This window comes from Aptenodytes patagonicus, chromosome 6 (assembly GCF_965638725.1).
Source record: "Aptenodytes patagonicus chromosome 6, bAptPat1.pri.cur, whole genome shotgun sequence".
Taxonomy (NCBI): Eukaryota; Metazoa; Chordata; class Aves; order Sphenisciformes; family Spheniscidae; genus Aptenodytes; species Aptenodytes patagonicus.
The window spans coordinates 39,677,507-39,697,588 of record NC_134954.1 but is presented as its reverse complement, the minus strand read 5'-3'; the positions used below and the strand labels follow the sequence as shown (position 1 = coordinate 39,697,588).

Genomic DNA, 20,082 nt, shown 5'->3' with positions numbered 1-20,082 from the left:
TGCTGAACTAAAAATAAAAATAATGCAACCTAGAAACAGGTTAAAAAAAGGATAATTGCCTATAAAGAAGAATTTAATTAGAAATGTGGCAGAATCTTCACCACCTGCAAACTTCCAAAGGTTTAATGGCCCTCTAAAAAGGAGTGATTCTCTCCCAAATGGCAGGATGCCTGTAATATAGGTGATTGTAAGAAGCTCAAGGTAATATCTTGAAACAGACGTGGAAGAAATTTTACATTTTGAATCATTCGGCTGCAGCCTTGGTTGGCTACTTGCCAGTACCACAGGCAATAAAGGGAACCAAGAAAAAGCAGTGATAAAACTAGTCTAGCTGTTTGGAAGGGGAAGCAGAAATCCAGCGGCAGACAGACGGGAGGTATGGTGGCAGCTTGGCAGAAATAATGAAGGAGAGAAACGGAGCTTTAAATAAGCAGATCACGGTCAACAATTCCGAGAACACAGATTTTTACTGGTACACTGAAACTTATGTCCCCTAAAACCAGGATCCACTTTTGAATCAAGAAAATCAAACACACACAACCAAAAAAAAAAACCAAACAAAAAAATCCCAATCAGGCAAACACCTTGCAATTAAGACTAGATTTCACTGCTTTTCTTATAGACTTAAAGATCTATAGGAAGAATTTTCAAAATCCAGATTCTGTAAATAACAACTCTGCCCTCCTATTTGAACACCATCTTAGTATATTTTACTCACACTCAGAACACCATACAAACACAAAAATGGTTTTAACTGTTTTAAGGGAAAAAATCTTTTTAATGTATGTATTTTAGTTATACATGGTTATTATTACTTACTAAAACATACAGATGCAAACCATGACCCATCAATTTAATTATCACCCTATGAGATAATCTTTGGTACAGTTTTGACTTAATCACATTAAAGTACAGCTGCTTAAAAAACAATCTAGACAGTAGCTTCCGATTCTTTTGGAAACTTTACTAATGCACTTCAACTACTCACCATCTAGCTGGCTGAAAACCACTTCACAGAAACATAGCCATTCAAACACATTTAGCTCTGATGTTACCCTATCATTAGTCCGGCAAATAGTTTTACATTTGATTTAACACACTCTTGGAGCAGCTGTGCTCCTCACTGCCTTCTGTCCCCAAACACTCCCACTTATGTTGCCCTTCTCCTGCACTAGCACAAGCACTCCTGCATAGCCAACTCTGTCAGGGAAGTGGGCAGGGGGGAAAACAACAAAAACCAAACCTGTGTTGAAGTTTTCTCCTACCATGTGCCAACAAAAAGTAAGGGCTGACAATAAGCACTAGAAAGTGGAAGAAGAGCAGGACCATCTCTGCCAACTTCCACACTGTGGCTTGTACTGTGGTGCTGAACTGGAAACCACAGCATTAGCGTACGCAGGAAATGCTTCAGTAACTAACAATCTTTTCTTGGGTGAAGTGACAGTCACACTTCAGTCCACAGAGGGGCTGCACCAAAAACAGTCAGGAAAGACATGATTCCAATCCATTTGTCCTCAATCTGTCACCTCTATACAGCATTCTGAGACATCAGCTCAGCTCGACAAAACCATTTAGATGCTAACATGGAGACAAATTCTCTGTATCTTATAAAAATTGTTTCAAGTAACTAAACGTAGCTCAGTATTAAACTTACAAGGAATGTAAAACATGAGTAAATGCAAAAGTCAGAGTTCATTAGCTTGCTCTAACCACATGAAGACATTTTTATTATGCTCATTTATTTGAATAGGCCATTAAAATATAACTCCAAATACAGAGTCTGAGCAAACAAATATTATGGCAACTTTGATGAAACAAAGCTTTTCCAATGAAATGTTAAATGGCAATTCTGCATTAAATGCAACTGCTTTCTTAATCTTCCTTGAGATTTTAACTTCACACACCTATTGGAAAAAAGAACACAAGGGGCATTACGTGTCCCACTGGCCCCTCCTGCAGGTCTCTGAAGAGTACTTAACATAAACACTAGTTTAGGGTATTACACTCTTGGACTTCCAAGTATCTCAAATTTCACTTCAGGGTATTAGGCCAACTGCTGTTTAAATTACATGTAAATTAGCTGAATCATGACTCTCCACTGGAAAAATCTGCCTTATAGATCATGTCTTTCGGGAGTCGAATGCTGTAACGACAACTTACCACTGAGCTAATCAAGAATCAGAAAATGAAGTTAAGATTAACTAAAGCAGAGGCACTGAAAAAAAAAAAATCAATAATGTTATCCAGCTGAACCAGGTCATGCATGCTAGAACCTCCTACCATTTACTACTGCAGTACATTACTGCTGCAGTAAAAATAAATTTTAACCCTCTGCAAAATAATATAGGGAAGTTGAAACATTTCTTTTAACTTCACTACAGTGAAACTAGAACACGTTCACCATTTTTGAGTTTTTAGATCCCGTCACTGGTCAACATATGATTTTGATAATGCCAATGATTAATCCTGGCCCTAAAGATTTCTGTGTGCAAGTCTATGCATTTTCCATGTAATTTCTGCTGTAACTTTGCAAGGCTACATTCTTCATTTATTTAGTAAGTGACGGACACTGAAACTACATACACCTTTAAAAGCCCAAGGAGTCAATGTTCTTAAAATAAAGGACTTTGCACATAAAACCAGCTTTGTCTTTAAATTCCAGAATTCCAAATACTACACAGGCCTCCTTGCAAATCAGCAAAAGAATTTGTATCTAATCATCTTAAATAAATCTTTTTCAAGTAAGTCTACATCTACAAAATGATTCCCTGTTTTGGACTGGTAATGAGTCCTATCAACAACATTTTTCGCCAGTGGGTCTGGCTTTGCCCCATCCTGTGGAAGGAGAGACCCATTAGGTAGTCTTTTTCAAGTGCAGAGATACAAGGAGAATCCAGTACATACATGGGAGAGATTTTGAGTTGCTGTTGTCAGAAAGAAAGAGTCTGTCTCCTCCCATTTGTTCCCAGGCTACAAGATCCTTTTGCAACTGGCAAGCTTTGATTTAAAAATTATTATTTCTCTTCACACACACACTTTTTTTTTGTTGTTGTCTAAGCTCCCATCTGCCCCATGAGAAATATCTTTCAACAAGGAACTCTTGCCTAAGCAGTGAAAGAGTCTAAGGAAGAAAGCTAAAGAATTGTATACCCGTTGTTTTATTTTAGAAAGAAAGTCGAGAACAACAGCTTTTCATCCCAACCATCCAGGAAATGAGAACTATACAACCTGTCTGAGACAGAATTGGGAAGTAACAGCATGAAGTCATAAACACACACATACACACTGACTTCCTGAAAACCAGCAGTTACTGAAGTCATCCTTCGTCATCCTGCAAGACAATGCCATACCAATAATTCCAAATCCAAGGAACTTTTACTTGAAACACAGTATTTGCATACCACCTATGTTGAGGACATCAAGATAGAGAAGGGAGGTCAGAAGGGAACTGCAGACTAGTGATCTGTTTTTGAGAAGTAATGAAATCACGTGAATACTTTGAAGAGGCTATATCATCATTGCAATAGCCACCTTGGTGCCAGATTAAAGATAACCTTCAGGAAAGCTGGCTGCATCAGACTGACTCAGCCTGATCTGACTTTAGCTCTACACTTTCTCAGAGGTATTTCAATGGATTTTTGCATTTACAGTCAAATGAAGCGATACGCGCTTGCTCTAAAGCACATTGCTGCAACTGAAATAAGCAAGCCAAGACAAAGTTTTTGTCAACCCTTAGATTGCTAAACAAATGCTTTTGCTTACAGACATCAAAAGGACAAAAAGTTGCTACATAGTTTTAGCTTACCTTCCTTTCACTGAGCTAAATAAAACATTCAGTTTTCCAGAGGCTCCTAGCTCCCTACCCACATGTAGGAAACATTCAGCTTTATTTAAGGTTTTTGAGAAGTATATCACAACCAATTCCATAAATAAACTTTTACCCATAGCATTGTAAGTCCCCAAATTTCGCCTTTTTTCCAATAAATCAATGGAAACTTCACAGCTGCTGCCTTTCCTTTATCCAGACAAGCCTTTCTCTCTACACTAAAGAGAAGAGAAGCAAGGAGACTGCAGCAGTGTTTTCAATCTAAGCACTGAGTTATCAGGTGTGGAGAAGGGAGGGACATAAAAAAGGCAAAAAAAAAAAAGAGAGGAAAAGCCGCTTTGTAATAGTCATGCCAACAAACATTATTCTCTCACTCAACAACAGGGTTACTGAAACAGTTACTTAGACTGTGAGAGCTTTGGGTCAACAACTTGGTCCTGCCATACACAGCAGTTGACTTCATATCAAGGGTACTGTTTAGTAGGGGAAATGGACAGGAGCACCTCTCTAACCCCCAAAGTCTATAAACTTAGCCTTTTGGCTTTGTTACAAGCACTTTAAATGGAGAAGAAACAAACAAACAAAAAAATCTATCTTGAATCATTCATTCCAGTCTTAAAAAAACCCCCTCTACTTAACCAAGAAAAATTGAAATATTTGCATAATCCTTTTCTGTAAAGCAGTTCATGGCAACAATTAAAACAGCTTACCCTTCTGCATTCAAATTTCTTGCCAAGGTACAGAGCAGACACTAATTCTCATGTGGAACAGATCACTCATTTGTCAACATTTTTGAACCTTTGTTACTGCTGCTTTATAGTTTCTCATGTACTAGAATAAAAAGAAACAATGACAGATATTAGTTGTGAACTAGTGTATTATCAAAGCATGGAAATTATTTTCTCATTTTAAGAAATTTCATGCGAACGGCTTAATGGAAATATATTTCACACAATCTTTTTAATAGAATTCTGCTGGAAAGGTCTAAATCAGACTAAAATGCTGGGAGCAATAGAACTGCATTTTCAAATAGAAATTCTGATTCAAATATTTTCCCTGTAATTTCCTTATCCACAACTGCCCCACTCCGACAAAATAACCATTTAACAGACAGAACCATAGCTTGACCATTTATTAATTTAATTCCTCTAAATGAGATGTGCACCGCATTCAGCATTAGACCAGAATCCTGTTCCTTCAAGGAAAAGTTGATTGGTAGCCTCATTTTTAAAAAAAAAAAAAAAAAAAGAAAAAAAAAGAAAAAAGAGAATATGGCACTCCCACAGATGCTAGGAAACGTGTCTGTAGAAATGGTACCACATCTTGTTTCAACATAAGGAAGGTCAATCCACTCTCCTGCAGAACCAGGAGCCAAAGTAGTCTGCTCTTGCCCTGCTTCTGGTTTTACCAGAGAGCAGCACGTGACCTGGTCCCTCCTAAGTAACCACCCTGGCCTTCACTCCTTGATTTTCTCCATTTTAAGATATTTACAGAGGGTTTTAAAATGCTCTTACCTTCTCTATTGAACATTTGGATAAGCCATACCAAATTAAATCTTGATATTTTTGATGATGAACTCTGAGATGTTTAGTTATACTATTCTCTTCAATCCCCTTGGATCTGTTAACTTTCAGGTATCGAGACATCAAGACCTAGAATTTTACTTAATCAGCAAGGGAATATTACTTCCCCGATCTATGAAATGAATAAATGGCTCTACATCTTCTATACAGACATACCTTTCATTGGTCTATCTTTTGCTGTCTTAGTGTAAAAACTCAACTTTGTGAGGAATATAAACTCATGCCATTTCTTTTCCTTCATTTCTTGTTTCTCTACTTCATTCCTCTTTCTCTGACATGGTTGCTTTTTTTCCCCTTCGCTTTAAGAAAAAAAACCAAACAAACTCATCATATTATGCAGTCCTTCCCCACCTTGTATCATTTCATCTATTAATTGTCACAGTTTTTTTCATTAGTTCTCAACTGAGTTTCACCCAAATCAATCCAATTATGTTTTCCCTTTTTCTTAAGTCATTAGTCAAGGTGGCAAGTAAGATCAGGTGACAGCAATGCCTCTAGCACCTTATTTGACAACTCCCTCCGATTTGATTTATAATTTTTTTTTTTTTTTTACAGTCAAGAACCACAAAGCTCTTGCATTCAAGGATTTTAAAATCATTTTTCAATTACAAATTGGAGAAGCACAAATGTCAAAGGCTTTTCAGCTACAGCACAGAGCCCACCAAAAATAATCACAGCCTGATACTTACTCCACTACAATGAATAAATAGGTGATACAATTTAAAAAAAGCCGTTCTTTCATCATATAGCTCAACAGGATAGCATCATCCAGTTTCACTGGTGACCTTTTCTCAACTTAGCTTTTCTTGAAGGGCCTTGTTAATGCCTATTAAGGCTGGAAAGGGTTTATTATGGTCTGCTACATGATAGTAGCATCAAGTGGGTGCATACCTTGCACCAGGTGCTTACTTATTCTATTTATGCTAGGGACTGAAGTCAGACCTACCAAACAAAACTTATTATCTTTGAATAATAATATTCCAAATAATTTCATCTAGCAAGTTTCTGATAGTATCAGTTATATATGTACTGCAAAATAATTACCAGTGGTTCAGCAAGTTTATTAACTAAATCCTTTAATACTCAATAGGGTATGTCCTTCAGACATGCTGATTTGTACTGTTTGCGTACACCACACATTCATTACTGGCTTTTTATCAAAAAGTTAGTAGAAAAACACCATGACTTTCTCCCTCATTTTTCCTATAAACCTCTAGTTAAGAAACAATTGGTAAGTCCTCTAAAAAACAATCCTTGACAAAAAAAGCTTGAAAAAGAAAATCTGAAAATTAATTTCGTTTGCTAGTTTGCCTCTCTCTCTAATTAGCAAGAATGCATTCTGCCTTTCATGCTCTTCCTGTAACTTGGTAAGCTAAGTCCAAAAAAGACCCAGAAAGTATGACTAATGATATAGTATACTAACAGAATAAAAGCCAAGTGCTAATACATCAGAAACATTTTCTAACAGGCTGTATACTGCACCACAACATTATAATTTCACTGCCTTGTTATTCTGCCAAACAAAATGTGTGTCAATTTTAGTAATTATGCAATACATCATGCTCACCTCTTTCACTTGCTTCTCTCATGCCTTTATAGGCATACCAAGATAAATGCTGAAGGTCATTTGTGTAAGAGAGTATGTTCTGGAGTTACAACATACAAAGATTTTTTTCCCTAATGTGAAATGTATCCTGTACCATTTCATCATCATGACAGTACTGAACTCAAGAAGTAAATGCTATATCCTCACACTGATGCGCTATTTCTTAAATTTTTCTTAAAAAAAAGAAAAAGGTAGAGAAGTGGCAATGTCAGCTTTTGCAATAATGTATTTTTGTTTCTGCTCCAAATCTGTACTATTTAAGAGTTTGATATTCCAGACAGAAGATAAAACCATTAACCTATTCCACATGTAATGACTTTGTGGCTCTACTTGAGCCTGTACAGCCGAGTACCTTCTATCTCCCTGAAGACAGCAGAAGCTCTAAATCCTCAGCCCTGCCTCTGCAAACTCAGGTTTTAAAGACAGCATCCACTCTAACATTTTCCCGTCTACTGACACAGGATCCAACCCAGAAAACAAGTCTGAAACACATTTAAGTGTCATTCACACCTACATTGACACCTCACTCATGAGATTCAAACCCTGTTTAATTAAAAACAAACTTTCAACACTTTTTATTTGCCTCTCCGTACTTTTTCTTGTAACTATACAGTAACAGTATTCCAGCTATACTTTCCACAATAAAAGCGGAAGAAGAGAAAAGGTCATAGGACACTCTGGAAGGCAACACTCATTAATGCAGCGTTCAAGGCTGGATCAGAAGGAGCAATGGAACTGGGAATCACTGACCCAATGGCTCTACTCTTTTTTGCTTATTTGCAGTACATCCTACAGTGCCTGAAGCCGTTGACATAGCTGCCTGCCAGCAAACTGTTATTCAGAAACTCATTCATATTGCACTGTCCAGTCATTGTAACCAGTATTTCAAGAATTACATTTATAGAGCAGCTCTCAGTAGAAGGACTCAGATGTGCAGCAGAAACTTAAGGCAATTCACTGGCTATATTCAAGGCATAGACATTTCAGAAATCATTCAGAGAAGTTCTTAAACTAGAATTATCAAAGACATGGAAGTCCCCTTGCTGCGGTCTGTTCTTGCACAGAAGCCAACAATTTGTCTCAGAGCACATCAGCAGCTCTTCAGCTTTAAGTAGTTGGAAAAACAGTATTTGTAACATTGAGTTGAACTACCTCTCCTCATTTACACCTTCTGATTATCATAATAATAAAAATATTTATAAGTGCAGTATATATAAAAATTGTAAAAAAATTTTTCACTTACACATGTCAAAAGATTTGGTAATCATGCACAGGTCAGTAATAGCCACATCATATAACAAGACACGGGAAGGGAAGCACACGTAAGAAACCCAGCTATCAGAACACATTCCAAATTATGAAAGTCCCAGTACGTAGTATAAGTACTTCCTAAATATTCCAGTTTTATTCTACCTTCAAAAGACAGAAGATGCCTCTCTATAATTACAGCTTAACAGAAGCTATGTGAATTGTAGAAGACACCAAATAGCATTTAGTCAAGGCTATAAAATCTGTGCAAGGTACAGTATGCTTGACATCATCTCAGAGTAAAATGTTCGAAACCATTTAAACTTCGCTCTTTGAAAACTCTTGGATGAATAACCACACTTGTCCTAGTGTACACATACAGCACATCTGGTGCAAATACACTTATCTTTATTATACTATTTTAAAAAAATTTCCAAACCTTAAATCCACATGAAACGAAACAGTCTCCACAGCCCCCAGTTGCCTCAACTAAACTCCCCTTTTCAACCTTGGTTACACCTACCCCTGTTGACCTATCTTCTTCAGTTCATAGACGTATCCCCTATTGCATTCTTACATAAGTTCAGTATGATTAATACTCTCTTTCTTTTGCAAAAATACTTTATATTATTCTCCTTTTGCACGGTCATGAAAATAATTTTTATAGTTATTCTGGTCCAGCGGATGTAAAAAAGAACCTGCTATTCTATAGATAAAAGTCTTCTGTGTCTCAGAACCTTGGCATCTATGTACTTCATATGACAATTGGCTTTACTTACCCATAAACTAATGCTGACAATATAGGGTATTTTAAAATCTTGGATCTGTGGTGTAATGTGTTATGATCTCGACTAAATTGTAATGCTAACATGCCTAAAGTAAATTCTAAAGTGGGTGATAAAAGAAAGAAAGCAAAGCTTAAGTACTCAAAAGAATTAAAGCCACCCTGCAATATAAAAGTTACAGTAGTGCCATAAAATAATGAGCTAGGGCAGATTAAGAAAGGAAGCAGCCAGAACATGGATTAGGTAACAGTAACTGTATTCAAGTTGAAAAGAAACCTCTTGACAAGTCCTATGGTTGTCTAAACAACCTGTTTCCCATACAGTCTTTAAAAAAGATTTGGGGGGGAGCTTTCAAAACTTTGATGTGCTGCTAAGAGCTTTCAAGGAAATAAAAATGAGCAAAACAATTAGTACAAAAATCCACTAAGCCAAGTTCTTCTCTTAAGGTTAATTCAGGCAGCAAGGCATTAGGGTGCTTCTCAGTGGAGGAGAGCTCTGACTTTTTACAGTTCAAAATCACATTGTCCTCCATGTAAGACTGGAGGCGGGGGGGGGGGGGGGGGGGGGGAAGGATTAAGTACATTCCCAGATTAGACATAGTCATTTCTCACACTTTAAATAAGAATGTATTTACAAAGATGAAACTAAAGATGCAGGCATTCTTAAACAGGGAAGAAACATCAAAGTAGAATATCGCTTAATTCCTCTGTATGAGAGGAATTTATCCCAGGGATATTTTAAAGATCTCTAAGACTAGAGAAAGGAGCAATATATACAGCCCTGTCACAGGATGAAACAACTACTTTATTCCTACATTTTAATTTATGCCCAAATAACAGTTAGAATATCTCTGACCAGAGCAAGGAAAATCTCCTTACAATTGCAGAGAAGTCCCAAAGTCTGACCACACCCTAAAGAATCAAAGGCAAACTGAATAAACGCAATCTGTCTAAAATCCTACTTATCCTACAGCTTCTTGGTCCAGTTAAGGGTACACATGAATTGTTTTAACACATTAATACGCGATGCTTAAAAGAGATTCAGAGCACATCATCTTTAGGACATACATTTTCATTTGTCTCACCAGGTATTCAGGCAGTGCATCACCACCGATGCCCACCGGTCAGCAGCTGCGGGACTCAGAAGAGATCATTCCTTCATACTCCCCTACAGATACTGGGAAGGAGTACCGGGGGCATTTTAGTCAGCTAGCAAAAGTCACTGGCTAATCTGAATTACTCTGGTCAGCACAGATGAGCCAACTATGACTCACTGACTAGCCGTCACTGCCGTGATGAGGGTTGGTCTAACTGCCAGAATGAACAAAATAGTCCATGAACCCATTTTATTTTCAGACAATACATTTCATATTTTGTTTTTCTTGATAATGTCATGAATTTGTTTTATGCTTGTTCTTTTATTTTCCTCACTAAAAATCAATAATGTAGAAAACATGACAATTTACACACTGCAGGAGTGCTGGACAACAGAAATTTTCATAAAAACACAGAAGAACAATGAAGCATAAAAATCAGATAGGCCAGTGACTTGAGAGTTAAGATAACAGTTCTATGCTTATTTCTTATCTGACCATCAAGTGTCACTTAACCATGCCTCAATTACTGACCTGGAGAATGGAGACAGTATGAGCGCACCAGGCAGAATAAGTAAGCAAAACACTCCTGGAAAACTCAGAGACTCACAGAAGTTTTCAGCTATTGGTAGGTGGTATTTATTTTGGAGGGCAAATTAAGTAGGGGAAGCTGACAGAAATTAAAATATGTTTTGCTGTATGATAAGTACGTACTGTGTATGAATACAAATCTTTTACAACTATACCTTAATTATTAATTTTAACCTTCTCCAAAATATTTATAAGAAACTGAATCAAAAACAGTTATCAAACAAGAACTCTATACAGTTCTACCGTGAAAACTAATATGCAGCACCTCGCCTTACAACTGACAATGCCAGCCTGGAGTTCATTATCTAAGAAATGATCACACAAGTTTTTCCTCAATAGCCAGTCTTTACACACATACAAACCCCTTATTCTCATATAAACTGATTTGCAGATATACATACATATGAGATACTTGTTTACAAATGTAAATACAAAAGCTTGTCATGATACATTTCAGTGTATATTATATATATAAAAGATGCCACAGAAACAAGAAAAATTCACTGACCAGCTAATATTTATATTCTGCTAGAAAAGAGTGGGACAAGAAATTTTTAAGTGTCTACAGTGTCAATGAAAAAACACAAGCCAAAATATTCGACTGTCAGAATATTTTAATTACTATGCAGATTTTAAAAACATTTTTCTCTATACCCACATGCTAGCTCCAAAACACCTACGAGATTAAATAGTTTCAAGCAGATCATGACAGTCTCATGAGATCAACAGAAGTGATAAATCAGCACACTAATTCATCAAAAAAAAAGCATGTCTGAGGAATGAATAGGAGTATGAATACATACAAGCACATACATTTGTGTGTGTATATACATGCATAGACCACCAATATACAATTTCTCTGCATTTTATACTTCAGTTACCGATCTTAGCAGTGCTGTCCCCAAGAGAGCCTCAAAAGCAGGCAAGGCAACCAATCTTTCCTTCAGCTGTTTACTCCTTTCCCCTTTAAGTTTGAGTGGGGATGAGACAGGGAGAACAATGCAAGGCTCAGAAGCTGCTGTTTTGCAATCAAGAAGCACAAACTTCTTGATTTAGGAGTTGGGATTCAGAACTGTTTCCGCTGTACGCTTTATAATGTAATTATAGTATTGCTTCTTGCTCAACATGACTCATGCAAGACCACTTTGTTTTTTGTGGACTCAAACATGTGAGGACGCCAAGAATCGGAGTTCCTCGCTGACAGTAAAAATACCTCTGCCTTCAAGAGCAGCTTTGCCCTCTGAAGCTGCTCTGCACTGCGTTGAATTTATTCCCACAGGATCCCACTTCACTGTAAAAAAGGTTTATATTGTAACCCTGCGTAGTGTGGGATTTACCATTTGGTAAGGATGGCTTCCTCATACAGCTGCTATAGCCTGGCAAGTTCAAAGTATTGCTTGCATTACCCAGAAATACCGCCCATGCACATCCACCGCAGAATTAATAGAGGCAGATGAAATCAGCCCTGAATGTATCTCACACACCACGCAGCAAAAAGCAGTCTCTACAGCAAGAAACACCAGTGATGCCTTGAGGACATACTGCAAATGCATCTCTCTGACTAGGAAATTTTGTGTAAAGATAAGAAACTCACGTATCACTGTAAAATCATAAGTCAAACATTTAAGAAGAGCTGTTAAATATTTACTGGGAAGCCTCATGAAACTTCACTAACAAATGGAGATGAAAATAATAAAACCACCCAAACAACACCTTACTTGTACTAAGCCAGATTTCAGTGTGTACTCCAGACATTATTTGTTACCACAGTAAGAAAACAAGATAGTGATTATAAGCGTTGTCTAAAGACAGATATAAAGCTGGGAATGGAGCTAGAGGAGACAGAGGAGGTGGAGAACAGACACAAACAAATTTCACTGCTGGAAGGGGGGGGGAAATCTATAGTAAATGACTGTACTAAATTGATTCCCCCACCCCACAAAGCCTTGGGAAATACTCCTTTTACATTTCAAAAAGGACAATCTTGTGTTTAGTATGTTAAGTAAACAAAGCTGAGAGATGAGCGAGGAATGCCAGAAAAGTTTTCCAGTTTGCTAAACTGACACAAACAGAAATATAAGGCTGTGGTTAGGTTCAACTACCTATCACACTAATTATTCACTTCTGAAAAAGCTGTGTTTTTCAGGCCTTACTGAAGTTCTAATTGCAATACACAAATTAAGATTATTTTGAGATAGCCAACACATAAGCCTCATCACGTGTCCTAATTTCTCTTTTTAATGGGGCTTCAAAACATCTGCACATCAGAGGCAATCCTATGTTCAATTCAATCCTGTGAGGCAGACCTCACAGCCCTCCTCAGACATAAAAACATATTTCGAGTTTGAGACACCAAGGCGTCATACAGATTAAGCCTGAACTTTTCCGCAAGCACTAAACTTTGTTCTCAGACTTAGAACAGTTTCATCATCTAAAACCTGTGAAAAATCCAGAGAACAGATTGACACCTGCTCCTCACCCCCAGAGGGACAGTCACATCACTATATTTAAGCAACTGGACACACTGATTTTTCAGTGCAGGTTCTCTAAATCTAGTAGTCCTACAAAAACACAACCAAAACTAGAATTCAAACCTTTCTCTGTAAGCCTGCAGTCTGCTTGTCTCCAGCTGATTTAAGGAAGAACATAATCTGCTTTTTTCCTCCTGTTTGGATGGAAATTTTGATTTAAACACTCTGACAAGTTACTCATTTGGGGCCAGTTTTAAAGAAAAGAATTGTTTTTATCCAGTGATAAAAGTTTGATTAGGCTTGTGATTTGTAAGAAATTATTTAAATAAGGCCAGGTTACACATGACAGCTTGCCTAAATCCATGCAGCCCAGAGCTGCATAAAACAGAATAACTTGAGCATCACAGCCCTTGAAAACATGATTTATGATGATTTCATCTTTCCACAAATAGGTATAGAAAGAAAACAGAACTGTTATGCCTGGAAAATAAAATTGCCAACACAAATATTGTAGCTTAAGTAATTTTCTAAACAGCCATATTACTTCCCAATAATAACATACATTTGCTCTGTATCCAGACAGAAAGTAGTAAGCAAATGCATTGAACATCAAAATATAACTTAGTTTAACTCTTCAATCCTGGGTTTATTTAGAAGAACCCAAAGAATTTGAAGTTTTCCAAATAGTAAATAAAAACAGATTAAGAGCTCCAAATCATACAATACTCAATCCCAACTGATCTCTCTTTTAACATAATGTAGATAGCAGCCACATATTGATATCCAGTCACATTTGGAGGAACTGACAGTGACATCACTTCGTATGAGAAAATGCCCTCAGTACAGAAATTATGCAAAGGATAAAATTTGTATCTTATGATACGTCAGATGTAGCTACTTTAATTGCTGCTGTAATCAAAACTCATGAATAAAAGTGATGTCAACATCTATTGATTCAGTAACATTCAGGACTGTTGATCAAAAATGCCTTCATTATTAAAGCTAGAGAATTTTGTACACTGACGCTCAACCAACTGCTAAGGATTGGCAGGGTTCAGAGATTAGGCCCTGCCATCTGCACGTATTTATCATGTGTTCATTTGATTAGTAAAAAAGAAGTTACAGTGATTACAACTAAAACATACAGAGCACCATTTAAAGAAACGCTAATGAAGGGATTTCAGCCTACAGGATTCCTGTATCAGACACAATGACACCTTCAGAACATACACTGACCCTCCTGATATTCTGCAGCACATCACTTCTAATCAAGGCTTTAAAAAAAAAAAAAAAATTATCAAATCAGGATAGACAGGCTGAGACACTGGCAATTGCCAACATGGAAGACTAACATGAGCGTATCTGTCTCCATCCAGCTTCCAGGAAAAGTTGTAATCTGACCCACTATCTTTCCCTAAAAATCTGACTTTACATGATTCAAACTGCAGAATTATTCCCTCTCTTAGTATTTTGAGATCATATAGTGAACGCTGCTGCCACATAGTCCTCACAGAAAGTCTTTGCCTGAGCTTTCAGACTGTCTAACACATTAAGTTCCCATGACTAAGTCTCTGCTGGGCTGCATCCCCTTAGATTTTTCTGAAAAGTTTCCTGTTCATTACTATTTCACAGACCTACACTGGGAAGCACTTGTTGATTTATCACTTTTGCCACCCTGTAATGGCCTAAGCACACCCTTGCACAGTCCTTCAGCCCCAGCCTGGATTTCCCTGATACTTTACAATATCTCAATTGAGATTAGAACCACTTGGAGCACATGGGACCCTCCTCCTCCCACAACACTGAACTTCTCCTGTGGATCAAGGTACAGTGGACAGCATCTAAATCAAAGCCTTTCTCCCCTGCATGCTACCTCCAGCACTCTTTCCATGTGCAGAACTCAATGGTTTAAAAAAAATCAATTTCTCATCCTCTACTATTTTATGTTATGAATGTGTCCTAACACAAAACTGATAGGTAAGAGAAAGGGGGGGGGGGGGGGGGGCGGGCGGCACGGGGGGAAGAGCCAGGCAACTAAATGGAACCATGAAGAAAATGAAGCTCAAGAAAATGGGGAAAAAAAGCATTAAGTATCTAGTAAATAAGACATTACTTTGGAAATTATAATAGTATTTCTCCACAGTGATCACGGCTTTTAAAGATCCTCACTGTTACTCTGCTCTTGGCTATACTTCACACGCTGGACACAGTATTATCATCTACCCTTGGCTGTATCCACTTTGTCCTTAATTACAGGCATGGAGCATCCAACCAAAGGCATGACATGAACCGTGACTGCCCTTGTGGATGGAAGCAATGCAAGGAGTGAGGATCATGAGCTTCACTGAAAATCCCAGGATTATACCAATATTGCAACAGCATCACATAGGGAAATTTACACCTGCTTTAAAGAAAACTGGCTTGGTTGAGGCAAGATATAGTAAGACTGTAGAAGCATCACCCAGCTTCATCCTGGATATTTCATCCTGTTCCTCAGGAGTAATCCAGGAAAGAAAAGAAAGAACAGAAGTGCAAAACTAGAAGTTGCACAGCACAATGCATGGAGCACTGGAGTTGCAACATTTTTAGCACCCATGGCAACTTCCTTGGCATTATCTCAAATTGCCCAGGCCATAGAGACATTCTCTTTCTTTTAAGAAAAATCCTAATTGCCATGAGATACATGTGGTGAATAACAGCTGACAAGACAAACTACATAGACAATCTATTGTTTAAACTAAGAAACATTTCAGCATTTATTTATATGAGGTAAGATGGTAGAGAAGGTTATATACAGCACGTCAATTGAAATTTCAATCTTCAGATGTGTTTTAAATGTAAATAAGTAGACTGTATCCAGGAAAAGGTGAGGGAGGCAATAAAAAAAAGACTGCCAAACTACAAACTTACATTTAATTATCACTAAAATAGACTAAATGGAAATAATTTGTGATTCACTGCATATTTTAATCTAAAATAGAGATATTGTATAGGTACTTACACAATGGAAAAACTCTTTTAGCAAGAAGCAAGTAAAACAATTATCTTTTTTAAAGTATTTTAGATGGGTTTCTCAACCATATCAGATAAAGGCATTATGCTCTTTATAAATCTATAAGATGGTTAAGTTCAATTTTAGTCTCAATTTTTGAAAGCTCTCACAGATTTATTTGCTAAACATATTCCACTACAAAAGCCTGTTTAGCTGTAATCAGTAACCTAAAGCCAGATATACTCCAACTTCGTTTTGCAAATCACATTACATAAAGCAAGGATAAGCCTAAGTCATAGTGAAAAAATATATTATATTGATAAAACACTTTTAGATAAGAAGCTCAAAAATTATCCCTGAACCAAAGCTATTAATAGGATTAAATTTAAACATCTCTGACAATTTTCAAGCAAAGTAAATTCTAGATGCCAGCTCCAAGAAACACAACACTCCGTATAACATTCTTTCAACACTGTATATGTCTAATTAAGGATCCTATGGTCAACCTGAATGCAGATGTTCAGCAATGCAAAGACTAAAAGACAGTTTTACTAGATGCCATACATCACCACTCTTCCCCAAGGTCTCACCACTAAAGTAAGCAATTCCCATGAGTTCCCGTGAAATAAGAGGCATCCTGTAGTATTTATGTGGATCTGGAAGGCTGTTTTCAGATTCCACTTACACTAGATAAAAACGCTTCCCTCCCCATTTTCAACTCCATTACAGTAATGACCTCTAGGAAATCAGCAAGCACCACTTCTCCTACCACCACAGCTGCATTTCACATAGATATTCTCTACAGTGTTAAGCAAACCCACTCACACTGGAATGAAGTGTGACATTGCCAGTCAGGCACAGGCAATACACTTTATCTTACTCTGGTTCCCAATGGCTAATGAACGTCTCCCACTAAAATACAGTATTTGGCTTTGTCGTCATTTGGATGCGGTCAACCCTGCAATGGATGAACAGGCCAAGGTCTTGGCGAGGTCATTTACCATTGTAAATGCATTCAGTCTGGCCTGTCATAGAAGCAGAAAGATACACGGTAAGTTAATTAGGAGAGAAGATAAGGTACAGCCCCTTCCTTCCACTAAAGCCTGTTTTGATCTTTTAAAATGGGTGAAAATTATCTTTACAGAAACTCTAAACTAGTTAAGAGTTCCTACTGTTCATATCCTTTGGTAAATTTATCTTCCTGAAATATCATCCTGATTCTAGTGCTCATTTTTCAGTCAGTAACTGGTCTCCTCCCCTCTTCCTATTGGAAACCATTTTTCAGTTCATATGCATCTTTAATTTTTCCCTCCTTTCCTTTCTTGGTTAAAACCTCTCTCTGTTGCAATGAAAGAAATCACAACTTATACTGACTGATGATGGGAGATCAATACCCACAGTAATCCACAATTTCTGGATGGGACTGCTACAAGGACCTTGCATTTTGTGTTCTGCAGCAGACTGCTACTGCTGGCTTTGGGCAGCATACCATTCCAGTTAAACACAACTATGATGAGTTCTGGTGATGACATGCTGGGCAAACTCTTGACTAAATAAGGGAAGATACTGCTTCTAAATGATCTCTAAACACAACTCTGTTGTAAAAAAGTCCAAATGTAGCACTGGCTGTACAAAGGGGCAACCATTATACACTCAAAACCCGCATTGCTACTCCATAGCTTTTGATGCAGTAATTTTTATAATATCCATAACTTCAGTCCATCAGCATCTTCTTGCCAGGTTAGGGTTTGAATCAATCCCTGCTTTCCAAATGACATGAAAAAACTATCACATTGTCCTGGTTTCGGCTGGGATAGAGTTAATTTCCTTCCTAGTAACTGGTACAGTGCTGTGTTTTCAATTTAGCATGAGAATAATGTTGATAACACACTGATGTTTTAGTTGTTGCTAAGCAGTGTTTATACTAAGTCAAGGACTTTTCAGCTTCCATGCTCTGCAAGCAAGGCGGTGCACAAGAAGCTAGGAGGGAGCATAGCCAGGACAGCTGACCCAAACTGGCCAAAGGGATATTCCATACCATATGACGTCATGCTCAGTATATAAGCTGGGAGGAGTTGGCCAGGGGGCAGTGATCACTGCTCGGGGACTGGCTGGGCATTGGTTGGCAGGTGGTGAGCAATTGCATCACTTGTTTTTCCTGGGTTTTGTTCCTCTCTCTCTCTTTTGTTGTTTTCCTTCTCATTACAATTTATTTTTATTATTATTATTATATTTTATTTCAATTATTAAGCTGTTCTTATCTCAACCCACAAGTTTTCTTACTTTTGCCCTTCCGATTCTCTCCCCCATCCCACCAGGAGCGAGCGGCTGTGTGGTGCTTGGTTGCCGACTGGGGTTAAGCCACAACACAGGTATTCTCTCATTAGGTAACCTTTATGATTATTAAACATTTACACTTCGCAAAAAGAGAGAAAGAAAAGGACATCTCTTCTTATTTGCATATTACAGGTGTATCTGCTTCAAACACAGGTTCAAGCCTGTAACCACTCACTTTCCCACCAAGTACTACAGAGGGTAAAAGCCTGATGGACTCATTTGGACAGTACAATTTTGCTTTTCTTAAGACCATTGCTAGACATTCTATCATATTCTTTAAGACGCACGTTGCCTTTTCATGCCTAGAGGCACATTGTAATACTACCCCCCCAAAAAAAAAGGTATAAGTAAAACTCAGGTTGTACTACAGAATTTTAGTCTTGCTACCGTTTCCTGAATTTCGTTAAGACACAATATTGTATTCACTTTCACAAAGACTAATATTTCATTATAAATTATGTCTGGACAATCTTTATGTGCACACATAATAATCAAAAGCACAATTGCCAAGTGGGAAAAAAATATCTTGAGTTTTTGGGATTCTATAAAGCATATATATGCAAAGTAAAATACTACAAAGCAGTAGTATATAGAGCCTCTCTATTCAAGACGTTAATTTTAATCCCCGAGATCCAGCTCTACTAACCATACCAAGTACAATCACTTATGAGGGTTTCCACAGAACAGGGCGGGAAGGCCAGGGATGTGACTGTGATACAGCTGCTAGATCTAGACACAATGAAGCCCCATACAAGCCCAGCTCCAAGGGGATAACAAAGGAACCAACTCCTGACCCAACACAAGCTCCCTCCAACGTCTCTGCAGGAATTCCATCTGATCCGAGTTCTGCCTTCTCTGGCTGCATTCACTTCTCTAGGAAATAATTACTTTAAAAAAACCACCTAATCTCTGTATTTTTCCATTTCAGATTAGAAGCAACCTAAATCTGCAGTGGAGAAAGCAAATATTTACTTTTTAAAACAGCCAGGTATAAAAACATAATTCATTCTTGTCATACAGAGGAAAAACATGGATAGCATTTTTAAATATATTATGAAGAGATTATATGTATGAGCATAGTCCAACAGTAAACAGACATTTCTTCATAGAGGCCTGGATTACTAGTATACTAAAACCAGTACTTAACTGCAAAAATGCAGCTGACCTTCTATTAAGGCACAGTAATGATCATACAGTCAAAGCCAAGAGAAATGCAGCCCAACTGGAAAAACATTAAGATACGTACACTCAGGAAAATCCAGGACATGAGAGACTTAGTAGAGACTAGCAAAATACGGAATCAGCGTTTTATAACAGTTAAGTCTTTGGCCAAGTAAACTTTGGAGTCTCACAGTAGATTTTGCACTTATTTTACCTACTTTACTGGCTATTGAGTTAAGTCAAACTTCCCTCAGTAGGGAAGAGGCTAGTCCAGCAGAGAAAGAACTGCAAAAACTACAAGAGTTGATATCAAGACATTAATGATACCAATATGGGATGCCAAATAAAGGAAAGATACCCTACCCTTATTTCACCTGATTATTTTCTGT

General features: G+C 37.6%; 1 protein-coding gene across 7 annotated transcripts in view; it reads right to left on the bottom strand.

The window, feature by feature from the left end:
- Nucleotides 1–20,082, bottom strand: part of GULP1 (GULP PTB domain containing engulfment adaptor 1) — a 169,337-nt gene that overhangs the window by 107,591 nt on the left and 41,664 nt on the right. For 4 of the 7 annotated variants that reach the window (XM_076342186.1, XM_076342184.1, XM_076342192.1 and 1 more), the window contains exon 2: nucleotides 4,537–4,657. The exons of the other annotated variants lie outside the window; for them this stretch is intronic. The gene's annotated coding sequence lies outside the window, so the exon portion shown is untranslated. The remainder of the gene's footprint in view (nucleotides 1–4,536; nucleotides 4,658–20,082) is intronic. 7 annotated transcript variants of the gene reach the window in all.